General features: G+C 41.1%; 1 long non-coding RNA gene across 1 annotated transcript; it reads left to right on the plus strand.

The window, feature by feature from the left end:
- Window positions 1-512: 512 nt before the first annotated feature.
- Window positions 513-1,213, plus strand: LOC309491840. Its single transcript, XR_014203340.1, has 2 exons — window positions 513-618; window positions 1,025-1,213. It is a non-coding gene; the product is annotated as an uncharacterized lncRNA (long non-coding RNA).
- Window positions 1,214-18,930: the final 17,717 nt, after the last annotated feature.

The raw sequence follows: 18,930 nt of genomic DNA on the forward strand, positions 1-18,930 counted from the left end.
TGTTAACACGATTTTAATAAAGTATAAGTAAATGTTGAAATTAACATTGACAAATATGAACAAATGTTGTATAAGTGCAGTTAATTATTAGTTAACTAATGAACCTTATTGTAAAGTGTTACCAGTTTATTTATTTGTTCATTAAGTAGGTCAAATACAATTCTTTTTGTTTCCATGTTTCTGAAACTGAACAGAGGTGATTAGTAGTTTTTACACTGCTTCAGAAGACCTTGGATATAGTGCTTGAGTTGTATGGACTACTTTTGATGCTTTAATAGGGCTTTTTGTCATTTTTGGAGCTTGAAGGCCCCTGGTCCTTATTCACTTTCATTGAAGAGAGCAGCATGGACATTATTTTACTTCTCCTTTTGTATTCCATGCAAGAAGAAAACTATATAGGTTGGATTTTTTTATATTTAATTAACCTTTGAACCACATACGGAATGAGTTTGATTTAGTCAAATACACATACACACACACAGACAAATGTGTCATTATATAGCCTACAAACATTTTAACCCCTTAAACCCTGAGGCCATTTTTGGAGTTTTTTGTCTGAGTGACACACAAAAAAGTAAAGACTCATAACTTCAAAACTATAGAGAGGAGAGTCAAAAGGTAGATATCATTTGTTAGGAAACTTTTTATATTTTTAGAAAATATAAATTTTTTATTACTTTTGGACAATCTAATGCTGAGAAAATGCTGATAAAAGACAAAAATATTAATATTATTTTTTAATAATTTACATATCTTTCTTATTTGAAATGCAATAATTCAGGAAGGAAATATGGTGGCAAAATAATTCTTTTTTTGTGATGTTCCCCTATGTGTGGTCTGCGTCTGGATCGTTATTTTATGATGATAGCATAAAGTAATCCAAAGTTACAGCACTTGGAACAAAGGGAGCCTTTTTGTTTAGTCCTCACACATTTGGAAGGCAATAAAAAAAATGAGTTTTCTTAGTGACATACACAAAACTAAAGACTCATAACTTCAAAACTATAGCAAGGAGATTCTAAAGGTAGGTATCGTTTGAAAGAACACTTTTCAAATTTTTTGAAAATATACATTACATTACATTTGGACATTCTCCTGCCGAGAAACTGCTGATAAAAGACAAAAAATATATATAATTTTTATAATGATAATGCATATCTTTCTTATTTGACATGGAATAACTCAGGAAGGAAATAAGGTAGAAGGAAAATTCTTTTTTGGGAAAGTCCCTCTACATATGAGCTGCATCTGGATAAAATTTTGTGGTGATTGGATAAAGCAATCAAAAGTTATAGCATTTGGAACCAAGATAGCCTTTTTGTTGAGACCTTGACGCCCCCTCATGGGCATTTTTAAAATTGTTTCACCATGAAGAATATCTTGTCATAAAAGCAATAGATTAAGTTAATTTTGGGCTCATTTTAATTGTATTAATATGCTGTAAAAAATGAAGTGCAATTTTCAACGATTTTTGAATGTTTCATGAGATGTATGAGTTTTTTGACACATTGCAGTACATAGTACAAAAAACTATTTTATAGATTATGAAAAAAAAAATTCTATTTATCAACAAATAACTCAGCAGTACTTAGGAGTTTTTCGAATTGACTACATTCACTGTAAAGTTCAGACTCTAAGCTTTCAAATGACACCAATTTTGTTTGAATCAAGGCAATATTTTTGAAAAATATGATAATTAATATTTTCGCAGCTAGGTGGCGTCTGTGGGGCGTCTGCGGGCGGTACACTCCGGTTGAGAGAGACTAGTCAGCACTCGTTCAGAGTTGATCGAAGTGGTTGGATGCATTAAAAAGCTGAGATTCTAAGCTTTAATATGATACATATTTTGTGTTATTCCACGTTTGAAATCGAGCACGGATGGTTCCGGGAAAACTGGAAAACACTTTGCACCCCGGGATGATGAGAGACTTGTTTTTTAGCCAAGTATGCATCACTTCGTGAGAAATATCTCGTGATCAAAGCAATGGATTATGTTGTGTTTGGGCTCTTTGTAATCGTGAGAATCTGCTGTCAATAAAGATGTGTGGTTTTTCACAATCCATGCATGTTTCATTGAGTTATGAGCTGAAACGTCACATCAAAACAACATCGCATCACTGCTATTGCTACTTCATAGATCCGCCTGTGCTATTTTTTGTGTTAGAACGCCATAAGGAATATCTTTAGATCTGAGTGATGGATTATGATGAGTTTGGGCTCTTTTTAATCTTAACAATCTGCTGTAAATAATGATGTGCCATTTTCCACAATTGATGCATGCTTCATTGAGTTATGAGTTAAAACGCGACAAGTGCTACATCTATAATAAATGCTCTATGCGCGCCGGTGGTGGTTCGTGTGTTACAACTCCCACGAGGAATATCTTTAGATCTGAGGGATGGATTTTTATGAGTTTGGGCTCTTTTTAATCGTGAGAGTCTGCTGAAAATAATGATGTGCATTTTTCTACGATCTGTGCATGCTTTGTGAAGTTATAATTGAAAACCAAACGCGAGTGCTTCATGAGTGTATACTAGGATAGGCGCGTCTGAGGTATTGTTTGTTTTAGAACGCCATGAGGAAATATCTTTAGATCTGATTGATGGAATATATTAAGTTTGGGCTCTTTGTAATCGTGAGCTCCTGCTGTAAATAACGATGTATAATTTTTCATGATCGGCGTATATTTCATGAAGATACGAGTAAAAAGGCCAAGTCTAAGCTACCTTGCTAGGCTACGTGAATCAGTGTTTTTTTTGTGTTTTAGAACTCCATGAGGAATATCTTTAGTTCTGAGTGATGGATTATGTTGAGTTTGGACTCTTTTTAATTGTAAGCATCTGCTGTAAATAATGATGTGTCATTTTCCACAATTGGAGCATGTTTCATGAAGTTACAAGCGGAAATGTGTCTAAAATGCAGCATCCATATATGGTTTACACATGGGTCTCTTAAGGGGTTATTTTACAAAAACCTTGCTCAAGTTTATTAAAAACCCTGGAACAATTATGCTTGTTGTATTCTACTCATTGAGACCTTTCAAATGACATATGACACAGGACTATCTGAGCTGTATGATGTTTTTGACATATTGCAGTATGTGGTACAAAAAAGTAGTTTATAAATTATGAAAACATTTTTTTTCTATTTATCAGCAAATAACTCAGCACTACATTGGAGTTTATCAAATTGGCTACATTCATTGTAAATTTCAGACTCTAAGCTTTCAAATGACATCTATTTTAAGTTGATCCAGGTAATATTTTTGAAAAAAAATTATGATTATTAATTTTGCAGCTAGGTGGCGCCAACGGCGGGTACACTCGTATTTAGTGGAATAACTCTGCAATCATTAGGAGTTGATCGAAGTAATTAGATGCATTAAAAAGCTGAGATTCTAAGCTTTAAAATGATACCTATTTTGTGTTGTTCCATTCAGTGGTTGCTTAGTAATTTGATTATGAATATTTTTCATGGGGTGGCGTCCCGCCGGCGGGACGCTTAGGGTTTAAGGGGTTAAAAACCTGCATGTGTAAATATTGTTGTGAAAGTATTTGAAGTTAAGACATTTTTTGGGCTAAATTATTACTTTTTAGGGTAGTCCATATGTCCATAGACCCTTTTCATATAAGTTGAAGTAAATTAAGTAAAAATAGAGGTAAATGGAAGAGATATGTTATCACAGCATTCCCTTTCCCAAACCCCAGTAGCTAAAAAAAAAAAAAAAGGGTTATATAACACAAAGTAGAGTGTACTAGTACAATAAATAATACATTAAGAAAGAAATAGTTTTATCTTTTTACCTGGCTAAATTAAATCAAACATCACTAAACTTTTAAAAGAGTCCATAGATTTAGACTTTTCCACTGCAGTTCTGTAGATGCATGGATCTAGATTCATTTTATAACAAGCATTCTGTTTATTTTACATAAAAAAAATATGGTTCAAGTCTTTGTGACAGTTTGTGCCCACAGCAAGACAGAAAGATTTATGTACAACATCTGTATTTTCAAATGATCAACTGTATATGTTACTGTTATATGTAGCAGTTCCAAAGATACAGGATTAAGATCGATGTGCATACATAATTTAATAAAGATAGCATGTAATTTGGATTTATTTGCTATCTTCATTCAATTACATCTGCACACTGAAAAAAAAACAAAAAAAAAAACATAAAACATAAGATAAAATGCATATGTAATATGAACCAAAAAGCAAAGGTACAGAACAGTGACCATAATATCAAGAAATTTGTCATGGAATTACTGCCAAAACTTTGAGTAAACAGTATAGATGTGAAATCAATTTCTAAGATGCAAAGAACATACTATATATATATTTTGTGTCTGTGTTTGTGTAGTAGTTATGGTTATGCCTGTGTAATATTATTACTATACTGTAGGAGAAGACCCATAATGTGAGGGATGAGAGCACTTAACCCCCACTAACATCCATTAACAAGAGCAAGCATGACAAAAGCACACAACCTCTTCACAGGCAATTCACATAAATTACAGCTCAACGAATAGCCACAAACACACACATATAGTGTAAATTACATCTATATGATTCATTTAATCTTTAATTATCATCTCTTTCACAAGTTGTTGCTTATGTTGATGTATCTCTTCTACACAGCCTTTCTGTATGCTGTATTTTATGTTTGTTTAATGTTGTTTCTATGTTACGAATGCTGAGAGATGAGGCAGAGAGAGAATCCACTTGCATGCACGTTTTTAATTACAAAACTTCACATGACTGGACAGGAACATCTGACCCAAAACACGAACACAATCCACCATGAAACAAGCAAAACACAATAGAAACACAAGGGCTATATATATGCACAGGTGCAAACAGGCTTAACAGGGTAATGAGGAAACGAGAAACACCTGGGGATCCTAATCAACATGAAAAACTACAATGAACTACAAACATGGCACTAGGACAGGAAATTCAACAAAAGTCCAGACAAGACATGAATATATGACATTCTACATTATTATGGAGATTCAATGTGAAAGTATTACAATATAAAAATGATATCAAAAACTTTAATGTTATGTGCAATTAAACATAATTAATTACAGAAAAATGTGCTATTAATTAGTTTTTTTTTAAATCGATTGAAAGCATGTTTTTACATTTTACTGTATTTAAAAAAATACCTGCATGTAATTACAGCTGTAATTAATTTCTGTAATTACATATATAATTACACTGTTGAGCTTATCCCTTAACACATCCTTAAACCTATACCATACCATGAAACATATCCCTTACCTTATGTCTCACCTCGATAGCAGCAAAAGTGTTTTGCAAAACAACTTAAACACAATAAGTACACTACATTACTTAGCAATTAATAGTACAACAATATATCAGCATATGTGTGTGTGTGTGTGTGTTTCTCAACCACTATTAGAAGTTGGTGACACGATATTAACAGCATTTAGTCTCAGTCTTTGAATTTGATTAGCTGAGTGGCGTTCCAAGAGTTTTGATGTACAGTCCAACAACTCTGGGAGTTTTCATTGTTTGTATCAGTCTGCTTGCCTTTGTCTGTGAATTAGTGGTTGAGATTGTTTTGTTACTCTTTCTACAGTTTTTAAGCGTTAAGCTATTGTTACGGTGGTGAAATGGGCTGAATTGTATAGGAACATGATTCATTCAAAAACTCTGATTAATTCAGGAACAAAATATCACATGTATTTAAACTACCATTCAGAATTTTGGGTTCGGTAAGATTTTTTAATGATTTCTCTTATGATCATCTACATTTATTTGATGAATACAGAAAAAAACCCCACAATTTAAAAGAACTTTTCTATGAGCAATAAGACTTTAGTTATCTTGACGTCAGATGAGCTTCATTAAATTTGCAGTGACATCACAAAGGACCGTCTAGCCTCCAGGCTCGTTGGTCTGATTCTCACTTTGGGTGCGAGAGGTCTCGGCTTCAAAACCTGGAAAAGCCCTGCGGTTTTAGAAAGAGTGTCAGGAGCAGCCAATTGGATCCTTCCTTTGCAGCACTGAGTGTGAAATCCCTGCAGCGAGTTGTGTTCATCTGTACTTCAACTTAGCCAAGATTTAATCAGATGGCAAGAGTTTATTATACATTGAAAATGGTTGTGCAGCTTAATATTTTTGTGGAAACCATGATACATTTTGGGATTTTCGGATGAATAGAAAGTTCAGATTGATTTAAAATAGAAATCTTTTGTGTAATTATAAATGTCTTTACTGACACTTTTATTAAATTTAATTTAATCCTTGCTGAATAAAAATATTATGAATAAAAAGTATTAATTTCTTTTGAAAAAATCTTACCGACCAAATGGTATAGTACATGGAACAGTTTGTATCTACCTTGGCTTTGTTCGGAACAGACAATATTGTGTCTAAAATGTAATGTAAATTGTAAAATATTGAAGTCTTGTTTATTTATAAACATGCTCATATTTTTACAAGTGGTTTTGGGTACTGATTACTGCATTTTAATCCACTGCAGCTCATATAGACATTGAAAGACTGACAAATAGAATCAATAAAATGTATATTAGGCTTTGAATCAGATGCTTCTGCAGATGTTTTTTCTGTCTTATGACGCATTGGCCAACGCCTGGAAATGGTGGTCACAGATGGGTCTAAGATTAGAGGTAATAGGTCAGACACACTTATACTCATTCATTGATTGTCCTTAAAGAGTCATCAATGGCTTTTGCATGGGAATATCTTCCTTGAAGACTGAGTTACACAAAAAACAAACACAAAACTGATAAGTGGATCTGGACTTTGTGTTGCTTAAGGAGACAAGCCATCCGAAATGACTAAGGCTCAGCATAGCCTCGAAAGCTCAAAGGTCTGTGTGTGTGTGTGTGTGTGTCTCTTCTGGTGTGGAATGGATCATACCAATCGAGTCTGACACAATCTTGGATTCATGACGGGAACTAGGTGTGTGTGTGTTTGTGTGTCAGTGTTCTGTTTTGGGAGGAGGAGTAGAGTCAGTGGAGTCCTTTATCCCACATGCAGTGAGGAGGAAATGGCATGTGTTTGTGTGTGTGTGTATTTTTTTTTTTTTTTGCTACAGTCTTGGCAAGTCATTGTTTTGCCATGTCATTGGCACACTCCCTTCACAGCATTGGTGGGCTTATGAGTTATGATGGGATAAGATGCATAGTAAAATTATTATGACATGTTTGTTTTTTGCTCTGCAGTGAAAGCAGATTACATGCAGCTTAGCAGACATTTTTGACCTTTTCATGATATTCTCAAAAACTCAAGAACTATATTTAAAAAAAAAAAAAATGTAGAGATGTATCACTGCTTTGTGACTTTAATGTCTTTCGATGAATATCTGACATTTAATGATACAATTTTAAAAGGTTTTGGCAAACAGACATTAGATTCAAAGCTAGAACAGCAATTTTTTTGTTTGTGATCCATTTATAATTCTTTTTCCTAAATTTGTTTTTTTGGCAAAGCAGTCATAATTTAGTTTATTAAAGTAATTTATAAATAGTCAATTTAACACAATAACGTGCTGCTCAGACTGTTGAAGTCAGATGTCAGAATGATCTGTTTTGCTGTTTGTTTTCAGTAAATGGTCTTACAATCTTTGATCAAGGAAAGTTTGATTAGTCATGACATGACCCATTTGCCATTTATTGATCTTCAAACATTTCTTTTTCCCCCCCATGTGGATGTGTCTCTGTGTGTGTGTGTGTGTGTGTGTGTGTGTGTGTGTGTGTGTGTCTCTGTTAGTGTCTCTTGCTGCTGATGCTGAGGAAAGGCTGGTAGATTTTCTGCTTGGTCCTGAGCGCTACAATAAGCTTATCCGGCCTGCGGTCAATAAGAGTCAGCAGGTCACTATTGGCATCAAAGTCTCTCTCGCACAGCTCATTAGTGTGGTAAGTGTTTCACATTCACACACACACACACACACACACACACACACACACACACACACACACACACACACACACACACACACACACACACACACACACACACACACACACACACACACACACACACACACACACACACACACTCACACACACACTCACACACTCACACACTCACACACACACACACACACACACACACACACCAAAATATTAGATAAAAAAATGACTGACTCCAAACTTTTAAACGGTAGTGTATGTAGTTAATATTTTAGGCATTTAGCATATACAGTAGTAGTATCCAGAGCAACTTAAAAAAAAGTGTAGATAAATATGAATTTAAATATTAAAAATGTATTACAAATTTAAATAAATATTATAAAATGTTATGTTATATATATAATGTTCATGTCACAAGCACACAATTGCATTACATCCATGGTGCAACAGAAGAATGCCCATGACACATTAGAGACTTAAGGTACATTCAGAGTGACAGGTAAATTCACTTTGACACTGTGCTCTAACCAGGCATAATGCCACAAAGTGACAAGCAACACAACATTTTGTTTCTACATTCGTCCGGTTACATTCTGTATCTCCGCCCACTGCAAAATTTGTTCTGCTCATTTGTTCAACTCTGTGCTTCAGACAGCTGTATATTAAACAGCATATATATTCAGACGGACTTCCACTCTTTGTGCGGACGCTGGAACCCTGCCACGTTCATGTCTGATTAGGACAGTTTTAGTGCTCACACGGGTGATACAGGTTTGAGTCTGGATTGTGTCATATCCTCATCATATCCAAACAAATTTATGTCATGAAACTCTAGATGGCACAGGCCAATAGCGCAACCTGCTTGCAATTAAATCATTATCTATAGTGCACAGCTGATTGGTTCCTGCTGTATCAGTAGCCAACTGTATTTGAAGCCTTAAAGCCATCAACCTTAAAGTCGACATGAAATCAAAATTGACCCTATTTACTTTGTTAGCGCATATTACTAGTTTTGTGGTGAACAATTAATCAGTGCAAGTTAATACACAAAAAACGTAATACTTTCGGTCTGGAATGGCGTTCCTTTTCTGATAACGTCAGTTTGACGGCTTGGATTGAAAATGCTTAACTACTTTCGTCAAACCGTTAGTCTGCTATGAGCAGAGATGGAGAGGAGGAGCGCTAAAGTAAAACCCTGCCCTCTGTTCAATATTCCGTTTCACTTGGAAACACGTCACAACACTGGAGAAAAGTCATTTGGAACTTCCGGTTCACGGGGACTTTAAAATACAGCACTTGGTTAGCATTTGCCTTAGCAGTGCAGCACGCTTTCAGAAACCCTCCACTTTGCCCAGCTCCACCTGTATAGATCTGCTACGGGTAATTCATGTACAGCAGCAAGAGCAGCAGCATGTCTTACTTGCTCACAGCAGCGTGTCGTGTATGAATTGGCAGTAGCAAGTCCCGTACTTGCTCTGCAGCAGCAGCAGCAATAAAAGCAGCACCGTAGCAGATCTATTCTGCCAAGACCAAACATTTTAACATTGCCATACCCATTACCATGCCAAACACTCCGAGAGTTGTCATGCCAGAAAAAAAATGATGTTCCTTTTTCACTGTTGCATACAAACTAGGACTGTCAAGTGATTAAAATTTGTAATTATATTGCATGATGTGTGTGCCGATTAATTAATCTAGTTAATCGCAAATTAATCACATCAAATTACTCCCAAAAGATACTCCCAAAAGATCATTTTAAGTTATTGGGCCCTATTTTAACGATCTGAAATGCAAGTATCAAGTGCGAAACGCAAGTAACTTTGTGGGCGGGTCTTGGGCGCTGTTGCTATTATACCGGCGGGATAAATGACTCTTGCGCCCGATGCAAATCTAAAATGCGTTGGTCTGAAGTTGCATCATTATTCATAGGTGTGGTTTGGGCGTAACATGAAATAAACCAATCAGAGCATCATCTGAGATGGCGGCACGTGAACAACGCGAGGCTCAGCGTCTCTCTAGAATTTGCTTTTTAGCGTTTTTTTATCTACTTTTGACTGGATTATTCATCCCGAATTGCTGTTCGTTGCTGATCTACAACAGACAGGAGCTTATGAACATTTGGACTCAAAACTCCAATAGTTTTATCGCCGATCTCCGCCTCATCCCAGAGATCTCCAGAACATCGGAGGCTGCTCACTCTTCCCGGCCGGGCGGAAGTGCACGCAGACGGCGCCGAGAACGTAAACAAAGGCGGGGTAGGCGCGGAGGGCTACGAGCTAAGCTAAAGCTAACACCACACCGGCTCCCTTTACCCAGCATTTTCCTCGCCAATGTCCGTTCTCTGGCAAACAAAATGGACGAAATACGGCTCTCCATCACTAACAACAGACGGATTATGGACTCAAATGTCATGATTTTCACCGAAACATGGCTAAACAACAGCTGCCCGGACAATGCTATTGAGTTAGCAGGACGCCACACACACCGAGCCGACAGGATAGCAGACGACTCCGGCAAGACCAGAGGTGGAGGTTTGTGCATTTATATCAACAATGCTTGGTGCATAAACTCTGCCACTACCGAGAGTCACTGCTCACCCAATGTGGAGTTTTTAATGGTCAAATGCAGACCTTATTATCTCCCCAGAGAGCTCACTTCCATCATACTCACTGCAGTGTATACCCCCCCAGATGCTAATGCTAAGTTGGCTATGAAAGAACTTTACACAGCCATTAGCAAACACCAAACTAAACACCCTGAGGCTGCTTTTATTGTTGCTGGTGACTTCAACCACTCCAATTTAAAGACAGTCCTTCCCAGATTCCACCAACATGTCTCCTGTCACACCAGAGGAGACAAAACTTTGGACCATGTTTATTCCAACATGTCTGGAGCCTACAAAGCAACACCCCTCCCCCACATTGGACAATCAGACCATCTCTCCCTGTTCCTCACACCTCGGTACTCACCACTCATCCAACGTGTGAAACCCACTGTGAGGACAGTAAAAGTGTGGCCAGAGGGGACAGATGCTGTGCTCCAGGACCGGTTCAAAAACACAGACTGGAACATGTTCATCCACACAGACTTGGACCAGTACGCCACATCTGTACTGGACCACATCTCCTTGACTACACATAGTGTCACCACCCAGAAACAGATCACCATGTACCCCAACCAGAAGCCTTGGATGAACCGAGATGTTCGTCTCCTCCTGAAGGCCCGCAATACCGCCTTCAGGTCAGGGGATGCACAGGCTTACAGTGCAGCCAGGGCCAAACTGAAGATGCTTCAAAAATGCAGAAGATGCATCAAAAATGCTAAACACCACTACAAAGGGAAGGTAGAAGAACACTTCTCCAACTCCAACCCCCGACGTATGTGGCAAGGTCTCCAGATCATCACAGACTACAGGACCATCAAACCCTCCCCCGCATCCTCTGATGTCCCCTTCCTCAACGAGCTCAACAACTTCTATGCTCGTTTTGAGCGGGGGAACACAACAACTGCAACTAAGGCAGAGGTGACTCCAGACCACCAACCACTGACTCTCTCCCCCACTGATGTAGGAGCGGTGCTGAGCAGGATTAATGTCCACAAGGCTGCAGGTCCTGATGGCATCCCTGGCCGTGTTCTCAGAGCGTGTTCAGTGGAGCTGGCAGGAGTGCTGACGGACATATTCAATCTGTCCTTGGCCCATGCTGTGGTACCGGCCTGCTTCAAATCCACCTCCATCGTTCCGATACCCAAAAACTCCAACCCATCAAGCCTCAACGACTACCGCCCGGTAGCCCTCACCCCAATCATCACAAAGTGCTTAGAGCGGCTGGTCCTAGCACACCTCAAATCCTGTCTCCCCCCCACCCTGGACCCCCACCAATTTGCATTCCGTCAGAACAGGAGCACAGAGGATGCAGTCTCCATAGCGCTGCACACTGTCCTCTCACACCTGGACAATAAAAACACGTACGCCAGAATGCTGTTTATAGACTTCAGTTCAGCGTTCAACACAATCATCCCCTCACAACTCATCAGGAAACTCACAGACCTAGGCATCAGTTCCCTCATGTGCAACTGGTTACTGGACTTCCTGACCTGCCGGCCCCAACATGTCCGGCTGGATAACCACTGTTCATCCATCATCACAATGAACACCGGTGTACCACAAGGCTGTGTGATGAGTCCCTTCCTCTACTCCCTCCTCACCCATGACTGCAGACCTGTCGATGGTTCCAACACCATCATTAAGTTTGCAGATGACACCACGGTGATCGGCCTCATTAAAGACAGCAATGAGGCCGCCTACAGGGAGGAGGTGGATCGTCTGGCTGAGTGGTGCGACACCAACAACCTGCTGCTCAACACCGAGAAGACCAAAGAGCTCATCGTGGACTTCAGGAGGAATGCTGACCCACATCCACCCATCCACATCAAGGGGACGGCTGTGGAGCGTGTGAACAGCTTCAAGTTCCTGGGAGTCCACATCTCAGAGGATCTCACCTGGACGACCAGCTGCTCCAAGCTGGTCAAGAAGGCTCACCAGCGCCTCTTCTTCTTGAGGACTCTGAGGAAGAACAACCTGTCCTCAGACATCCTGGTGAACTTCCACCGCTGCACCATCGAGAGCATCCTGACCAACTGTATAACAGTCTGGTACGGGAGCTGCTCTGCCTCGGACCGGAAGGCGTTGCAGAGGGTGGTGAAAGCCGCCCAGCGCATCGCTGGAGCACCACTTCCTTCCATAGAGGACATCTACAGGAAGCGGTGTCTGAGAAGGGCCGGGAAAATCATCAAAGACCCCAGTCACCCAGCACACAGACTCTTCACCCTCCTGCCCTCTGGGAGGCGCTACAGGAGCCTCCGGACTAAGACCACCAGGTACCGGAACAGCTTCTATCCTACAGCTGTCAGACTCCGGAATTCTGCCTCCTGACATCTCACCCACATTAAAACTCATAGACTGAACATACACGCACTCTCACAACCACTGACAACAACCCATAACTGAACATACACACAATGGACAAAAAACCCCAGTATCCTCATACACACTCATACACAGTGGCTGGACCACCACTTACAGCCACATGCACTTTAATATTACTACTGTATAAATTATTCATATATATCTTACTGTAAATACTGTATAGACAACCATGCTGTACAATACAATACAATAATTATAGTTCTACAGCTGTTATTAATACTTGCATATTGTATATTTATAGTCTGTTATAGTCTTTTATTTATATCCATACGTATAACCTGTTCATAGCCTGTACATAGCTTGTACACTTACTACAGTTATAGCCTGTATATACTTATAGTTATAGCACTCATAACATTCCTTCATACCGTGTACATTGTAACATATCTAAAATATATCTATATTTTGTAATATATCTATATTCTTGCTAAAGCACTTCTGGATGGATGCAAACTGCATTTCGTTGCTTGTACTTGTGACGTGCAATGACAATAAAGTTGAATTCTATTCTATTCTATTCTATTCTATCTCACATTCCCTTTAAAGGGATAGTTCACTTTGAAATTAAATTTTGGTTCTTGTCCGTTCTTGTCCGGGCGGGTATAAATATATACACTAGATGTCGCATTGGCTACGGTTTCGTTCCAATGAACTGCAGTAGTCAAGGCGACTTCTATTGTATATATCTATACCCGCCCGCGCTCTCAGATCACTTGGACGTGGCTGTGTACAAGAGGTAAAAACGATATAAATACTGTTCGTTTTCTCACACAAACCGCTCGTTTCGTGTCTTGGGCCATCAATGTGTACTTACGATGGGGAATTGTTTAATTTGGACGATGGGGAATTGTTTTAATTTGGACTCTGTGCATGCTCTTTGAGACAGTGACCATAGACCTGCATTATATGACTGACAGACAAGAACAGTTTGACCTAAAAATATAAAAATTGAAACTACTGCGGAAAAAAAGACACCTACATCTTGGATGCCCTTGAGGTAAGCTAAAACATACCAAAATTTAATTTCAAAGTGAACTATCCCTTTAAGAGCAGGCGCGCTTGTTCTATAGCGGATTCCTATTATAACGGCGGATTTGCCAGGCGCGCGCCAGGGGCGGTTCACAGCCGAGGAGGCCGACGTTCTCGTCAGGGCCGTAAAACACAGAGAAGTGATGTTGGGGATGGGAGAAACCCACTCAAATTAGCTTCGGCTAAACAGGCGTATGATAATTTGGGTAAATGTGTAAGCTACTGTAGATGTATGCTTTTATAATAAACTATCTATCTATCTATCTATCTATCTATCTATCTATCTATCTATCATAATAATAATGTATGATTTGCAAAAATGAAAACTGTTGCTTCTGTGTAGATCAAAGTGTATGCGCGTTGTGCACACGCTACATTGATTATGGCCAAGCATGCGCCCTTAAAATAGCATATGAAAAACATGGGCAACGCGCCACTGACTTTAAACTAGGTTTTTTCAGTCAGTGGCGGAATTGTTTTCTAAACCTGCAAAATAGCATAGTCAATTGCGCTGGGTGCAAGATAGGGCCCATTGTGTTAAATGAGAAAAGCATCAAATAGACATTACAAAAAGTAGCTTTAGAAATAAATATTTTATCTGCTTGAACATAAAAGTTTAGGGTCAGTAAAATAAATTAATTTGAGATGTCTCAGTATTTTTGTTATTGTTCATACAATTGAAGTCAATTGTAACCAATGGAAACCAAAACAGCATTCTTGAAAATATCTTCTTTTATGTTCCGGAGTCATATAGGTTTGAAACACCTGAGGGTGAGTAAATGATGACAGAATTTTCATTTTTGGGTGAACTATTGTTACAGAATCAGACTCACAAGACAGAGATTAAACAAACAGGAAGTTTATTTGGACAACAACTAAGCGGGTGAACTGGAAGCAGGTGAGTAAGAAGTGCAATGATGAATCGGAGAGTGGGATGCTGGCAGTGAATGTAATGCATATTCTTACAGGAATGTTGATGGGTCGATGAAGGCGTGGAATGCAGGATCGCTGGAGACACGGAGGAAGGACGAGACACTGGGGGAATCACACGGAGGAGAATGGAGACAAGACGATGGAGTAGGGGTTGGAGATAGATCGCTGTCAGGTAGGTTGTTGCAAGGTAAGGCAAGTTGTCCTCTTCATACAAACGAGACCGGACAATGAACTGTGTGTGCTTTAGTTGTGGCAGTGATGAGGGTGATGATGAGGTGCAGGTGTGTGTGATCAGAACTCAGGTGAGGGAGTGGCCGTGATTGGCTGGTGAGAGAGCCTGGCAGATCTGTAACAGTAGTTCCAAGAGTTCTGGTGGCCCTGGCAGAAGGTTCGTAGGAAATGACCAATTTCCTGAATCTTTCTTTCGGTCTGCCCGTTCGACTGTGGATGGTACCCAGACGATAGGCTTACTGTCACACCTAGGAGAGAAAAGAACACTTTCCATACCCTGGATATAAACTGCGGTCCACGGTCTGAAACAATGTCTGCTGGGAGTCCATAGTATCTGAAGACGTGATTGAAGAGGAGTTCTGCTGTTTCAGTTGCTGTGGGTAGTCCTTTGAGGAGGAGAAGACTACAGGATTTGGAGAATCGGTCAGTTATCACCAGGATGCATGTGTTACCCTCAGAAGGTGGGAGGTCAGACATGAAGTCCACTCCTAGGTGTGACGATAGCCGGTTGGGAATGGGCAGTGGTAGAAGCTTGCCAGATGGTAGGTGGTGAGGACTCTTGGCCATGGCACAGTCTGCGGATCCTTGGATGAACCTTCTCACATCCCTTGCCATGTTAGGCCACCAAAAGCGATCTCTTAGCAGCGAGAGGATGTTATTGGCCCCTGGGTGGCCAATGCCCAAGGATGTATGTGCAGAGTGAATCAGGGGTGTGCATTGTGCTCTGTTGACATACTGATGTCCGAGGGGACAGCCCGGCGGAGCGGCGTTGGAGGCATTGGAGGAGGTGATGGAGTCTGAAGACCACTGGATGGGACTCACGATCAGCTCGGGTGGCAGGATGGGTTCGGGTTCTTCGCTGACCTCTTCTGGAGCATACAGATGAAAAAGAGCGTCAGCCTTCACATTCTTTGAACATGGAAGATAGGAAATGGAGAAATGAAATCAGGTAAAGAACAAGGCCCAACGGTCCTGGCGGGGATTGAGTCTCTTGGCTTCTTTTAAGTACTTGAGGTTCTTTTGATCAGTGATGATTGTGAAGGTGGGTTGAGCACCCTCCAACTAATACCTCCACTCCTCTAGGACTAGTTTGATGGCGAGGATTTCTCAGTTGCCGACATCGTAGTTCCTCTCCGCTGGGGTTTTTTGGAGTAGAAGGCGCATGGATGGAGTTTTGCTGGTGTCCCCTGCTGCTGAGACACTCCTACCCCGGTGGTGGATGCATCCACTTCCACGACAAAAGGTTGCTCTGTGTCTGGATGGATGAGGAGCGGTGCGCTGGTGAATGTCTTCTTCAGTTGTTGGAAGTCTTCGTTGGCAGCTGGTGACCAGGACAGAGACTTGGGCTTGTTCTGCAGGAGACTGATGAGTGGGCTGGTGATGGAACTGTAGCCGAAGATGAATCGTCTGTGAAAGTTTGCGAAGCCAAGAAAGCGTTGAAGTTATTTAATGGTGGATGGTGTGGGCCAGCTCTGGATGGCTTCCACCTTCCCCTCGTCCATCTGGATTCCTTTGTCACTGATGTTATAGCCAAGGAACTGCACTGAGGTTTGGTGGAAGGAACACTTCTCGGCTTTGAGGAAGAGATGGAATTCCCTCAGGTGTTTCAGGACCTCCGCAACGGTATGGCGATGGTCAGCCATGCTCCGGGAGTAAATGAGGATGTCATCTATGTAGATGAGGACGTATCGGTGAAGAAACTCCCGGAGCACCACATGCATGAAGTCCTGGAATACGGAGGGATCATGTGATCATTTACTAGATCACATGGCATAACCAAATAATCATAGTGTCCAGTAGGGGTCACGAAGGCAGTCTTCCATATCTTCCATGTCTATCCGGATGTGGTTGTATGCACTGCGGAGGTCCAACTTGGTAAACACTGTGGCTCTGCGGAGGTGTTCGAGCACCGCTGGGACCAGGGGAAGAGGATATAAACATTTTACGGTGATTTTGTTGTGGGCATGGTAATCAAAACAGGGCCGCAAGCCTCCGTCCTTCTTTGTAACGAAGAAGAAACTCGAAGCAGCAAGGGACGTAGAAGGGTGGATGTAGCCTTTTTGGAGGGCCTCTTCTACATACTTCTCCATGGCCTTCTGCTTGGGAAGTGAGAGGGAATAGATATTTCCGTGGGGCACTGGCTCACCCGGAATCAGGTCGATGGCGCAGTCCAATGCCCGGTGTGGAGGCAGCTGAGAGGCTCTCTGTGGGCAGAAAACATCGCTGAAGGGGGCATAACCATTTGGGATGTCGACCGACTGCTTCTCGACAGGGCTTTCGATGGAGGTGGAATTCACCGGGAGTACCTCGGTGATGATATGCCCCCCAGCACCACAATGCTGGGTTAGCCACCTCTGCCGTTCAATAAACGGTAGCCGGGTAGAGTCGACTTGCATTGGCTCGTGGCCTGATTCTGGAGTGCTGAGGTGCTCTGGCTGGCGGAGGAAGATAGATGGTGTTTGACCCTGGTGTTTTTCAAGACACGACTGCATATGGGTGGTGAAACGGATGGACAGTTGGATGAAACGTTCTAAACTGATGGCATTGTCATATGCAGCGAGATGCAGCCGCACTCGGGGATCCAATCCCTGCCGATAGGTGGTGTGGAGCGAGTGCTCATTCCAGCCACTGGCGGCCACGAGGGTTCTGAACTTGAGAACATAATCATTAATTGACAGATTCCCTTGACTGAGATGATAATGTTGCTCACCTATTGATGAATCTCCCACAGGGCTGCCGAAGTAAAAACTCACGAAAGTGAGTGACGAAATCATTAAGAGACTGGGTTACTGCGTTGGATTGCGTCCAGAGAGTATCAGCCCATTGGAGCGCTCGCCCCCTTAGAAGGGAAATGATGAACGCGATCTTAGCCCAGTCGTTGGTAAAGAGAGAATTGCAGGAGATTGCAGGAGAAATACGTTGCAATCTTCCGCCAGACCAAAGTAGGGCACTGGTTTGGCCATGGGGCTGGCGATCGCGATCAATCGGTGGTGATGACGGAAGTGGTGACTGATGCGGTGGTGACGGCTGGTGTGATGGGATCAGGATTGCCTTGGAGCGGTTCCGGTGAGCTCATGATGTTGTCTTCTGTTACGGAATCAGACTTACAAGACAGAGATGAAGCAAACATGAAGTTTTTTTGGACAACAACTAAGCGGGTGGAAGCAGGTGAGTAAGAAGTGCAATGATGAATCGGAGAGTGGGATGCTGGCAGTGAATGGAATGTATCTTCTTACAGGAATGTTGATGGGTCAATGAAGGCGTGGAATGATGGAATGCAGGATCGCTGGAGACTTTAGAGACACGGAGGAAGGACGAGACACTAGGAGAATCACACGGAGGAGAATGGAGACGACGCTGGAGAATGACGCTGGAGTAGAGGTTGGAGATAGATCGCTGGAGAGGTAAGGTAAGGTAAGGTAAGTAGTCCTCTTCATACAAACGAGACCGGACAGTGAACTGTGGTGAAGTGTGTGCTTTAGTAGTGGCAGTAATGAGGGCGATGATGAGGTCCCTTTATTTTTTATTAATAGGGATAATATTAAATAATTTATTGATTAATATGAAATAAAAAAAATTATGAAATGATACCCTTAATAAGAAACTAAAACTGCCAGTAGGTGTCGGTAAATGCCTAAATGAATAAGTCATTGAGTCATTCATTCATTTGATTCGTTCATAAATGGCTGTCTTTATGAATGGACCATTGAATCATTGATTCACCCGATTCGTTGAAAACACAGATTCATTCAGTAATGAAACACCACTGTGTGTTGCTCAAAGACGCACAACAGTTCTGCTGTAATTTATAGGTATTTTCATTTGCAAAATTTAGCAAAA

The sequence above is a fragment of the Leuciscus leuciscus genome (assembly GCF_965113295.1).
Source record: "Leuciscus leuciscus genome assembly, contig: HAP1_SCAFFOLD_622, whole genome shotgun sequence".
Lineage (NCBI taxonomy): Eukaryota > Metazoa > Chordata > Actinopteri > Cypriniformes > Leuciscidae > Leuciscus > Leuciscus leuciscus.